Source organism: Oryctolagus cuniculus, chromosome 2 (genome assembly GCF_051225735.1).
Source record: "Oryctolagus cuniculus isolate XC-2025 breed Fujian yellow rabbit chromosome 2, ASM5122573v1, whole genome shotgun sequence".
Taxonomy (NCBI): domain Eukaryota; kingdom Metazoa; phylum Chordata; class Mammalia; order Lagomorpha; family Leporidae; genus Oryctolagus; species Oryctolagus cuniculus.
Genome location: NC_142868.1, coordinates 198,561,835 through 198,574,385, shown reverse-complemented (window position 1 = coordinate 198,574,385; position 12,551 = coordinate 198,561,835). Strand labels below are relative to the sequence as shown.

The following is a 12,551-nucleotide window of genomic DNA, read 5'->3' as shown; positions in this document are numbered from 1 at the left end:
GGCCATTGGAGGGTGAACCAACGGCAAAAGGAAGACCTTTCTCTCTGTGTCTCTCTCTCACTGTCCACTCTGCCTGTCAAAAAAAAAAAAAAAAAAAGTCTGCAGTGAGAGAACCTTCCACAGTGCCTGGCGCGCCGGCCATCTGTGCTGTGCCCCCCGCCCCTGCCCTGCTGTGCCGTGCTGAGCGGATGGCCACGTGGACTCCCATCAGTGCTCCTACTGCGACACCATCCAAAGCAACCCCTGTTACTTAGCAACGCAACACAAGGGCCACGATGCCGGCTGGATGCCGGGCATGGGGCTCTCTGACCTTCTCCAGGGCTCTATGTGTACGCATACTGTAAGGTACCCTCCGGTGCCCCCCAGAAGTGTCCCCTAGACTGACAGCTTTGGAGCCTGTGCTTTTACAAAATTGTCATGGTGGAGCCTGGATGACCAGAGCACCCTGACCTCCTCCCTGAGACCCAGCCAGGCCTCCGGAAGCCACCTCCTGGGGAGCCTCCCTCTACGGGTGTTTATGTCCCACCACTTGGACTCCAATCTGATTGGCAGATCTACCGTGGGTTTGGATTTCACCAGGCTTACATTTCACAGCAGAGAGCAAGCTTTAGTCAACACTTTCATTTGCTAAGGGCAACCATCCAGGCTTAAGACTCCCTAAACAGAGACCTTCTTTAAAAAAAAAAAAAAAAAGGAAGCCAAGTGCTCAGCAAGAGCAGAACTTGAGCCTTTTTCTCTGGTTCCCTATTATGGGCATTTGCTGTGTGATTTGAGCCTGTCTTGGCCACAAGTGAGTGCACCCTTCCGGGTGCACCCCCACTCACACACACACACACACACACACACACAGCAGCACCACCCCCGGGGTGACAGCTCCAAATGGTTGGGAGAACAGCACTGGGTATCTGCATGGCTCAGGGCTTCAGCAGTGGGAACTGGATCTTTTCCAGACAGGTCTGTGGCACGAAACACCTACCAGGTGTCAGAGAAAATTACCCAAAAAAGGCAAGGGAGAAAAACAGCGCAATGACAAGTCATCGCACACGCTGACTCCCTGTGCACAGAGACAGCTTGGTCCTAGCTGGGACAGGAACAAGGGGCAGGGCTCCGGGACTCAAGGGCTACCTGTCACGGCAGTGCTGCCTCACCCTGGGCCTCAGTTTCCCCAATGGCAGCATCGGTCCAGGGACAGCTCAGCTTCTCTGTTTTCACAATCAAGGGATTAGCTTTGCCACGGGGTTTGGCCCACCCCAAATGTCTGATGAGAGTGTGGGCCTGCTCTCCAGACACAAAGTCCCATAAACAGAGAAGTCCATGAACAAAGAATGAGAGAGACACAGAGACCCCAACACCTGTCCCACAGAGGAGCTTTGAAGCCTTGGTCAGAGCGGGCACTCAGCACAGTGGTCAGGAGACCCAAGTCCCACACGAGCTCCAGCTCCTGACTCCGGCTTCCTTCCAACGGTCCTGGGAACAGCGGTGATGACCCCAGTATTTAGGTCCCTGCTACCCACTCGGGAGACCTGGATGGAGTCCCAGGCTCCTGGCTTCAACCCGGTGCAGCTCCAGCTGTGGTGGGCACCTGGGGAGTGAACCAGCAGATGAGGACTCACTTTCTTGTTGCCTTTCTCTAACTTTCAAGTAAATAATTTTTTAAAATTAACCAAACACAACTCTGAGCTCTGGACGAACTCTCTGACAATCTCCCCTAAGGAGCAGTGCCAGGGAGTCGGGACATCTGGAATGTCGCTTTAGAAAGAGCTGTCCTGTGTGAGCTTTGAGAGTTGAGCCGCACTCCCGTGAGCCGCCTCGGAAGCAAAGTCAAGGCAGAAAGCAGATGTGCTTCCGTGATAAGCTGGCAAGTTCCACTGAGGCCGGCGCCAAGTGCAGAGTCAGGTCCTGGAGGGTCAGGTCCGACAGGAGTGTCGAGGGCCGCAGGGCGTGGTTTCTAGGCTCTCCCAGATCTTCTGCCTGTTCCCGAGTAGGCAGGGACCCGGCTTCAAACCTTCCATGTCCCCAAGAGATAGAGTCATGCGCTCCGATGGCATCAGGCCCGCGTCGGAGGTATCAGGTGCCACACCACGGTCAGATAACTCCACACTGAGTTTCTTTGCTGAAGACAGCACAGATGAACGCAGAGCCCAAACACCAGCAATCAGAGATGCAGACTGACAGTCAACACTCTTCCTGCTTGTGTGCCAGGTTCTTGGTGCAGAATTCTCTGCATGGAACACCACGCCTGCCTCCGGGGAGAAGTCTGCACCTGGGCGCACCCACACCTGCACTCCCAGCTCCCACCAGCACTTCCCATGCCAGGAAAATGGAAGAGGAGAAAATAACCACCCAAAACTGTTTTTTAGAAAGAAAATGGAAGAATAAGTGTAAAATCATAGTTGAGATGGTGATTTTAAGAGTTCTTTATTCCCAATACATTTGCAGAGAGGATGTGTGGTGGAATGAGAAGGCTGTGCCAAGATGGCGCTGGCAAGGGAGTGTCAGTTACTCAAGAATGGCTTCAGAACCCACCTGGCAACACAGCCTGCCTGGCAACAGGCTGTGATTGGTTAGGGCATAAACCGCCCCTTGACCAGATTGGCTGCCTCGGCTATATAAGCTGCTGCACCAACTGAAATAAACGAGTCTGTGAGCCTCTATCCCACTTTCACCCGACTCCCGGGGTCTGTGTGGTGACTCTGCGCCTCTTGCCCCCACCAGGCTCCTCCTCTCAGAACGAATCCACAGCAGCAAGGGTGCTCATCAGTATTTACCAAGTGCCGTCGCCACCTCATCACCCATCTCCCAGCACTCATATACTACCTTTCAAGGGAACATTCTGAAGTTTGCAGCTTCCCATACATCTCTATTAGCAATGGCGCCCGGCGGCCTTGTGCATGAGTCTGCTCCACAGGAGCACTGTCCCCACTAGACTGCACTGCATGTGGGGACCAGGTCTCTGTCACTGGCAGAGCCCAGCACAGCTGGTACAATGCTCATCACATAAACAACTCTAACTGTTCGAGGAGCTGCATCAAAAGCTGCTCTAGGGCTGCTGACCTTGACACAGCGGTGGGTACGCTGAGAGACAAGGCATTGAGTTCTGTCATCCCCTAGTTGCTTTCACTTAGGAACTTCACTCAGCTTCCTGCTCCCTCACCTTTCTTACCTAGGACATGCCTGAACCAAAGGTGGACTCTCACTCCCACTTGACTCAATGCTTCTGTGTGTGCTCCTCCCCCGGGAACCCAGCTTCAGAGAAAACTCGAACCCCACCCCACCCCAGACATCCCCTTCAATCCCAGGAGAGATGGAACTAGAGGCCACTCTCCAGGCTTAGGGCACTGGCTCTGCGAGCCAGCAGCCAAGGCTCAGACTTCCAGAACCAGGCTCCCTACATCTGAACAGCACCTGGCTGATGCAGAACTGACCTCATCCCAACAGTCCTCTCTGAGGACTTCAGGTGAGACTTGCAGAGAGGGCCTCGGGCAGAACCGGAGGTGACCACAGCCCCTGGGCAGGGCAGGGCAGGGCAGTCCCTGGGACACGTGCTCCAGGTACACAGGCAGAGGTGCAGCCTGACTTCCTAACTCACTGGAAAGTGGCTAACAGGGAAAAGAAAGGGAGAAGGAGGGGCGAGGAGAGAATGGAGGCAGGGGTCAGTCCCAAGGACTCTGTCCTCTCCCCGGATCCACGTGACATGTCAGAAGCCAGAGCAAGCAGCAGTGGGGGGAAATGGACACTGAGAGAGGTAGCACTGTCTGCTCTGAAAGTCTGCCCGGTCAGCCTGCTGGCCCAGCTCTCTGTCCTGCCTGCCTCTGGGCGGCTTCTCCCCCAGGGGTCTGTCCCGGCCCCCCTCTTTCCCTCGCACAGCCCACCCTCCTGCCATCCAGCAGGCCCAGCTCTCCTGAATGCCTGCTGTGTGTCCACTATTGCTGTCAGTTGGTTGCAAGGTGGCTAAGTGGCCACATTTCCAGCCCTCCTCGTGGGAATGCAGTTCTCTGAGCCTGGGCAGCAGTGCTTAGTGCAGTGCCTGGCACACAGCTGGTGCCCGGTAAGAGCTTGATGAAAGACAGATGGAATGAGTGAGCAAGCAGGCCTGGGAGGGTGGGGATGGCTCAAGGAGGCGTTCACTCCATACACAGCTCCTGAGGGTCCCTCTGTGGCTCGAACCAGGGACAGGGTCTCACAGAGAAGGGGCCAGGGATCCCCAGATTCTGCCCCATGGAGGCCTGCCACCTCAGGGCCCCCGCAGGAGGCTGCTGCAATGGGCGGCGCTGTGTCACTATGTCCCCCTGGACAAAGACTCAGCCTGGAAATGAGGCCGTCTTGTTCACGTGGCTCACCTTGGGCCCAGGGCAGGTGCTTCAGAAGTCAGCTTCCCCACACAGAGGCCTGAGAAGGTCATGGAGATGGGCGTTCTCACGAGGCAAGAGTGTTCTGAGACGGAGGCTTCTCAGACCCTCCAGGATAGCCAACAGGTGTCACCCTGCATGCAGAGACAGGAGCACGGCCCAGGCATCTGCAACAGTGGCCTTCTGGTCAGGGACTACAGGAGAGAGGAAGGACAGGACTGAAGCCCTGGCTGGGCTGGGGCTGGGGCTGTCTGTGCCTGGCCTGCACTGCCTTCTCCTGGGATCTGAGGTCAGGCTTACGCCAACACCGTGGGGCAGGGGCCACAGCCAGTGCCCCAGAGCCTGGGCAGGGCTGGGGCTGCAGCCAGTGCCCCAGAGCCTGGGCAGGGTGGGGTTGCAGCCAGTGCCCCAGAGCCTGGTCAGCCCCTTCTGTCACTCTGACCCACAGGAGCACGTTGCCCTGCACCCCTCACACCGTGAAGCTGCCAGTGGACACAGACAGGGAGTCTGAAAGCAGGCTCTCAGATGTGGGCCCTGCCTCTTACCAGACCTGAAACCTTGGGTAAACAACACAACATCCCTGTAGCTCAGTGTCCTCCTGGGAAAAATGGCATCACAAAGTTGTTGTGAGGACTAAATGATTTTTTTAAGATTCATTCATTTTATTATTTAAAAGAATTACAGGGGTCGGGGGAGAGATCTTCCATCTGTTGGTTTAGTCCCCAAGTAGCTGCAGCAGCCAGGGTTGGGTCAGGCTGAAGCCAGGAGCCAGGAGCTTCATCCAGGTCTTCCATGTGGGTGGCAAGAACCCAAACACTTGGGCCATCTGCTGCTGCTTTCCCAGGAGCATTAGCAAGGAGCTGGATTGGAAGCAGAGCAGCCAGGACTTGAACCAGTGCCCATAAAGGATGCCAGCGTTGCAGGCGGAGGCTTTACCTGCTACGCCACAGCACCAGCCCTGAAGACTAGGTGATTTAACAGAAAACAATCTCACAACCGTCCTAGGCAGGTGTCAGTGCAATGTCTATTGCTGCTATTCCATTATTACTGCTGTCATTGACATATTAACTATAAATTTTTATAAACAAAACTTAGAAATTGAAAAGGGTTATATCAGGGAGGCTGTAGACACAACCTGACTGTGTAGGCCATGCAGCAATGGCAGAGTACACACAGTGCTGGCATCCTATACAGGCACCGGTTCAAGTCCTAGTGTTGTCTCTCCTCCCAGCAGCTCTGAGCAGACTGAGGGGCAGAGCCCCAAAAACCGCCTGCCAGCCCCCATGGGAGGCAGTGCAGTTGGCCCGTGACTCTGGGCTCTAGAAAAACCACCAAGGCAAGCCTGGAGGAGCAAGCCTCAGAGAAGGGGAGCATGGGACGGAGGCCCCACAGCCTGAAGGCTGGAACAGGCTCCCCCGAGCCCTTCTCCTACCCATGCGCTGAGCCCTGGCCTCACTTGGTTCACTGAAGTGACAGGCAAGGCAGACACTGGCCCCCAGGCTCTTTGATGTCCAAACTCTCCCTTGCCAAGGAGAGTGTGTGGGAGGGGAGGAGGGAGGAAGTGGCACTTGGGTGCCTCTGTGCGATTATTTTCCAAGACCAACAGGATGCTGCTGTCTTCAAACAAACCTGAGTCCTTGTGCCCTTGGTGGGGACCGGCTCAGACAGCCGGGTGACCCGGGCGCGTGGCTCAGCCTTCAGATCGCCCCTCACGGTGCCTTTGATGTGCTGCTCCTTGCTCCCGGGGGCCGCTTTCCTGGCTCGGTCAGGCAGTTTGCAGAGTCTCTCAAAAGCAGCCTTTCTGGAGCCGTGTCTCGGCAGACCCTTCCGCACACGCATTTACGTAAGCCACCTCTGCAGCCGCCAGGCCACTGCGGAGGCCGATGGCAGCCCGGGCTCAGCGGGATCTAAGTGCCCAGTGTCGTATGCGATGGGGACTTTGACAGGGGCTTACCCCTAGGCAGCCTGGATACGTGTAGAGAGGCAAAGTCGTTTTCCTTCCTTCACTTGGGCATCCCTTTCAGAAATGCCCACCCACCCCAATTCTGAGCTGGGAACTGGTCTACGGATGAATGAGATGGGGGCCGCGCCTTCAGGATGCCTGCGGAGGGAAAAGAGAGGTAGATGCGGACAGCAGTAGGACGGACAGGAACAGTCTTCACAAACCTCACAGGAAGAAATTACCCACGGATTTCAATCTGTTTTCACCAAAATAAGCTAATCTCTTCATTCCATTTGCCTACGACCTCTTGGAAGCACCCATGCAAATGTTACAAGGATGGTGTGCACAACACGTTGTGGACTCCAAGGGAGAGAGAAAGCTTACCAGATGGAGCTTTGCAGGGTACACCAGGTTCTGGTAGGTTCTTTTCCTCCAAAAATGTGGTGGCTAATCCAGAGGAGTAGCCAAATAAAACAACTGATTTGTGAAATTATTTTCCGATTTCCACAGTGAACATGCTCCTAGTATCAAATTTCAAGTTACCAGTGCCAACCACTTGATATCACTGAGTACAGAAGTGGAAGGAGATACCCAGTAGCCACCACTTCTATCGTGGTATGTGTGTGTCTACCCTGCAGACACAGTGGGTGCAGATACCTTCAAGAGAACAGATCCTAGTAGAACAATTAGCCAGTGATGAATCTGAGTATTTATCTTCGCCTGTACTACAACTGATTTCATTGTAAACTTTCATAATTTAATTTTTAGTAATGGTAGCATTTAGTAACGAGCTCCCCACATTCCTCAAACTAATATTGGCTTTGTCTCCTGTATCTGTAACTTCTTTTTGTTTAAGATTTATTTATTTGAAAGTCAGAGTTACATGGAGAGGGAAGACACAAAGACAGACACCTTCCAGCTCCTAGTTGACTCCCCTAATGGTGCCAATGGCCAGGGCTGGAGCTCCAGGCCAAAGCCAGGAGCCAGGAGTTTTATTCAGGTCTCCCACATGGATGCAGGGGCCTAAGGACTTGGGCCACCTTCTGCTGCTTTCCCAGGCCATAGCAAAGAGTTGGATGGGAAGTGGAGAAGCAAGGACACAAACTGGTGCTCATATGGGATGCTGGCATCACAGGTGGCAGTTTTACCTGCTATGCCACAATGCAGGCCCCTCTTTTTTTGTTTTTTTTTGGGGGGGGGGTTTAACATTTATTTGTTTATTTGAAGGGCAGAGTTACAGAGACAGAGGAGGAAAGAGACAGAGGGGAGAAAGAAAGAGACAGACAGACATAGACAGAAACAGATACATCTACTGGCTCCCTCTCCAAATAGCCTCAATGGTCAGGGTTGGGCCAGGCCAAAGCCAGGAACCAGGAACTCCAACTGGGCGGCAGGTGCCCAGGCACTTGGGCCATCTTCCACTGATTTCCAAGGTGCATTAGCAGGGAGCTGGATGAGAACTGCAACAGCCAGGACTCCAACCAGTGCTCCTTTCGGATATTGGTGTCACACGCAGCAGCTAAACCTGCTGAGCCACAGCACTGGCCCTGCCTGCCTCTCTTGACGGATCCCCGAGTGAGCAAGGGCTGTTTCTGTCTCTTTTGCTGATGTCCACCTAAACAGAGCAGGTGCTGGGCATGAGTAGGTGCTCAGTGAGTCTGCAGGAATAAGAATCCCAAGAATGAGTGATTTGGGCAAGGCAGAAAAAGCTGGCTGAGTTGTGGAGCACACACAGGAGGTAGGGCCAGGAGCACCAGAGCTGGCGAGAGCTGACGCCACAGCATCAGGAAGGTTCCAGAGAGCGATCCGAATCAGGTCTGGCTTTGACCTTTTTGAAACTCCCACCTCCATCCCACCACGTCCGTGCTGGGCAGCTCGCTGTGGGGCTGAACAGCAGGGACTGGCTTCACGGATCTGGATGCTGGCAGTCCGGGATCAGGGCCCAGCAGGGTTCGGTTCCTGTGTGGCTCTCTTCCTGGCTTACAGACAGCCACCTTCTGACCCGTGGTTTCCTCGTGGCCTTTCCCCGGAGGGTGCCTCTGGGGAGAGATGTCACTGCCGCTTCTCCTAAGGACACAGGTCCTGTTGGATCCGGGTCCCACCCTTATGACCTCACTTAACTTTGGTTGCTTCCGCACAGGCTCCTTGTCCAAATATAGCCATCGTGGAGGCGAGGGCTTCAACACAGGAAGTTGGGGGACACAAACATTCAGGCCATAGCGACCCCACGGCCCCCAGGTGCCACCTCTCTCCTCATCTCTGTTCTCCAGTGTGGAGAGAGGAGGCGACTTCGTCTCATCGGCACTCCAGCCACCCCAGCTGCACCGAGCCCAGCTGCTGACAGCCAGCGGAGTGTGCCCACGGCATCCGGAGCCCAGGGACCTGCTTCTTTAACCAGGGACCTGATTAGCTGCTAACTGCTGAGAAGAGAAACTGTGATGCGGCCTCTTGCTGAAGTCTCCTCTCTGGGGCCTGTCTCTGCCTCTGCGTCTTCAGAATTTTCCAGCCAGTTCAGTTTATGTCAAGTAATTATTTACAAATTAGATTCCCAGGGAATGCGTGCTCCGAGAATGCAAGCACTGCACACTTAAATAGCAACACATGATTTTTCAGGAGAAGACAAACCGTTCTCCAAATAACCAACGGCTTTAGACAGCTCAGCGGCCTGCTCCTGCCTGCCCACACCCAGAGCGTTCAGTGCCACTCCGTCACCCTAATTGGAGCTCAGAGCCGACACAGTAGAAGCCACAGGATGATGCTGTCTAAGATGGGGTAGCATCACACAACGTATTTTTCAAATCATTTTCTCAATTCACAAGACTTGGGCACTAGGAGAAGCAGAATTATTATTGATGACATCATGACAACTATGATAGCTGCTGTTTGAAAACACCCAGGAATCGGCTGGGACTCAGGACATCACCCGCAGGACATCTCCAAATAACCAGATCCCTCTCAGCCTGGAACGGAAGCTGGGTGTTACTGGAGCCCAGCTAGAGACTCCACTCCCCAGGCTCCCTCTGCGAGTCGTGGCCCCGCCCCAGCCAGGCGTGCACAGTGGCCAGGGACACGGGGCCGCCGGCAAGGCTGCCTGATAAAAGCGGAAGGGAAGGGAGTGCCTCTTCCCTCTTCCTCTTTTCTGCTCTCTGAAATATGAATGTGACAGCCAGAACGCCCACGGAGACCTTGACCATGAGGTAACCTCGAGACTTAGGCATAGCCACGTGTCCTAGGTGGAGCCCAAAACAGGCAAGGCACAGCGTGGTGACGTGAAGTGCTCCCGGCCCTGCACTGGCTGCACCCCCGAGCGCGTGCACTGGCCTTCACGCCACCTGAGCTGCTGTGGCTGCAGCTGAACCTGACGCTGGGGAGGCCGCAGCACCACCACCCCCACCGCTGCCTCCGGCGCCGCCACGGGCCCCTGCGCTGGAGTCTGCTTGGTGTGGAGCGTGCACTACTCTCCCTGGCTTGCTCTCGTGTTACTCGCTGAGCCTCTGTTCTCTAAGCCTCCACACAGCAACGCCGTCCCCAGCGCAGCGCCCGCTGTGAGCTCAGCCCGTGCGGTGTTACCACCGGAGGCACCGCGGCCCAGCAGAAGGGCCCTGCCCCGCTGGGTTTTATCAGCGACCTGGTGAGTTTGGACTTTCCCTCTTCCTGAAGGCCTCAGGAACAGAAATTTGGAAGAGAATATGGCCGAGAGCGAATAGGTATTTGTGTGTGTGTGTGCACGTGTTCGCATTCTGTGCATGCGTGTGGGGCACGTGTACCTGCGGCGTGCATGTGCGTACTGGGAATGCGTGCCCTGTGTGTGTGTGCAGGTGTACGTGTGCACGTGTGTGTTCATGTGTGTGCACGCACACAGGCTGTCATGGGTGTGAGGATGTCAGGGTGGAGACAGGAACAGAAGGAAAGCGTTGGTTTGTCATTCTGCAGCCACGTGACGTTCCCCGCTTCTCACATGCACATCGAACACTGACATATCCACACTTAAGGGAAGTCAGAGCTCTACCCACCCAGCAAACAGCTTAGCGTAATGATCCATTCCCTATACTTCACCATTTCCAATAAAGACGAACGATACGCAGATGGCTGAATGCGACTGGGTTCCTATGCCTGTAAGAGCCTCTGCAAAACGAGGCCACCCAAGTCTGAAATCCATCTTCCAGCGAGGCCCCGGTTCTGGAGTGAGGGTGACCGTCCTACCCCACACGCCGCTCTGCCTCCGGCCGCTCAGAGCCCGCAAACCCTCACCCCCCTCGGGGGCTGCGCTACACTCCCTCGCTTCCCAGACCCCCACTGCTTGACATAAAAGATGATCTCAACCCAGAATAAGACCCCGCGACACGCGAAGTCCACGCTCCCGCCCCGGCCACCCGGCGCCGCCCGCCTCTGTCCTTCGCCCCCAACACCCCGGGCCAGGCGGCGGCTGCCCCCCCCACAGGACGGCTCCCTGGAACGTTCTGGAACCCCCGCGGCGCTCCCTCGAGCACCTCAGAGGTGTCCCGCGCGGGCCCCTGCGTGGCCCTGGTACCTGAGGAGACGCCACATCTGAAGGTCCTCTTCCAGAGGGAGTCCCAGCCCCGGGACTGGAACACCTGACGCGGTGGGCGGCGCGGCGCGGTGCAGGCCCGCACACGGGTCCGTGCCGCGGGGAAGCGCCTGGGCCGGGCAGCGGGGCGACGGAGCGGCGCGTGCACGCACAGGCACGTGCACGCACACGCACGCACACGCACGCGCACGCGCACGCACACGCACGCCCGCACAGGGGTCCCTGCAGTGGGGAAGCCGGCCCTGGCTGTGCAGTGGGGCGACGAAGCGGCGCGGGCACGCACAGGCACGCACAGGCACGCGCACGCACACGCATGCCCGCACAGGGGTCCCTGCCGCGGGGAAGCCGGCCCTGGCCATGCAGTGGGGCGACGAAGCGGCGCGGGCACGCGCACGCAAGGCACGGGCACGCACGCACGCGCACGCCCTGAGCACGGGCCGCCTCGCCTCAGCGGAAAAGGCGGCAAAGCCCCTCACGCGGGGTCCCCGGCCCCTCCAGGGCAGCCCGGCCGCAGAAACGCCCGCTGGAGCTGAGGGCGGAAGTCGTCGGCCTCCGACGAAGAAGTTGGGTTGCATTTTCCAGAGAACCGGTCTGCCGAAACCCAACTTACGCACAGAAATAGGGGATGACTGAAAATGGCGGCCGGCGCACCCCGGCGTTGTGTCGGAGCTCGCTGGGTCAGTCTGCCACCTTCCGGGGAGCGCCGTGAGGACCTCCGCTCTGGAGTTCCCGAAGCGAGTCTGAAATCGGCCATCCAGCGCTGGGTGGCCCGGACCCCCGACCCTGGGAGCCGAGGGTGTTCCCGGGAAGGAGGGGTCGGTCCTCTGAAAGCGGGAACGGCCCACGCCCAGGGCCCCTGCCCCACGCGCGGCCGAGGTGGCCCGGCGCCTCTCGGCCCTGGCGTCTCCTCTCTGTAGACTGAGGACGCGGGCTTAGGGCGATGCAGCTGTCCCTGGCCAAGGCCGGCCCACCCTCATCCTGGGCAGGCCGAGGCCCGGGCCGTGTGCGTGGGAGCCAAGTTCCTGGGGCGGGGTCGCGTTTTCACAGAGAGACCGCAGTGTGGTATAGGCAGAAGGGCCGGAGAGTGGCTCTGGGCCGTCCTCACTGCTTTTCCGAGGCCGTTGTCAGGCAGGTGGATCAGAAGTGGAGCAGCTGGGACTCGATCCAGCGCCAGTGTCTCACACTCTGCTTAGTCCGTTAATAGCACCATGAGCCACCATCATGTGACGCAGTGCCAGCGGCTCAAATGGTTGGGTTCCTGCCACTCATGCAGGGGCTGTATTGAATACTGAATTGTAAGCGCCTGGCTTTGGCTTGGCACTGACCCAGCTATCACGGGCATTTTGAGTGTGAACCAGTGGACAAGATTCTCCTTCCCCCTCCCCCTCCCCCTCCCCCTCCCCCTCCCCGTGTGTGTATGTGTCTCTCTCCCTTTCAAATAAAGTAGGGTAAAACCTACTTACAGAAAAAATTCACAATCAGAAAATAGAACAGACCCTGCTTCCAGTTACTGGGAAATTCTTGTTGACACTGCCAGCCAGAGGGACACCTGAGGCCCCACAGCAGAAGGGAAGACAACCAAGTTTACTGCACAAAATGCCTAACATCGCCCATGAATGCCCCAAGGTGGTATATATCTCACGGCTTTAACCACAAGGTGAGACTGACCCGTTCCTCATGGTGCCGTATTCCCTCTCAGCTGTCTTTAAGG

At 56.7% G+C, this 12,551-nt stretch overlaps 1 long non-coding RNA gene across 1 annotated transcript; it reads right to left on the bottom strand.

Moving 5' to 3' along the window:
- Positions 1 to 5,030: 5,030 nt before the first annotated feature.
- Positions 5,031 to 12,168, bottom strand: LOC149128213 (uncharacterized). Its single transcript, XR_016229699.1, has 3 exons — positions 10,823 to 12,168; positions 5,979 to 6,450; positions 5,031 to 5,209 (listed from the first exon to the last, which is right to left on the bottom strand). It is a non-coding gene; the product is annotated as an uncharacterized LOC149128213 (long non-coding RNA).
- Positions 12,169 to 12,551: the final 383 nt, after the last annotated feature.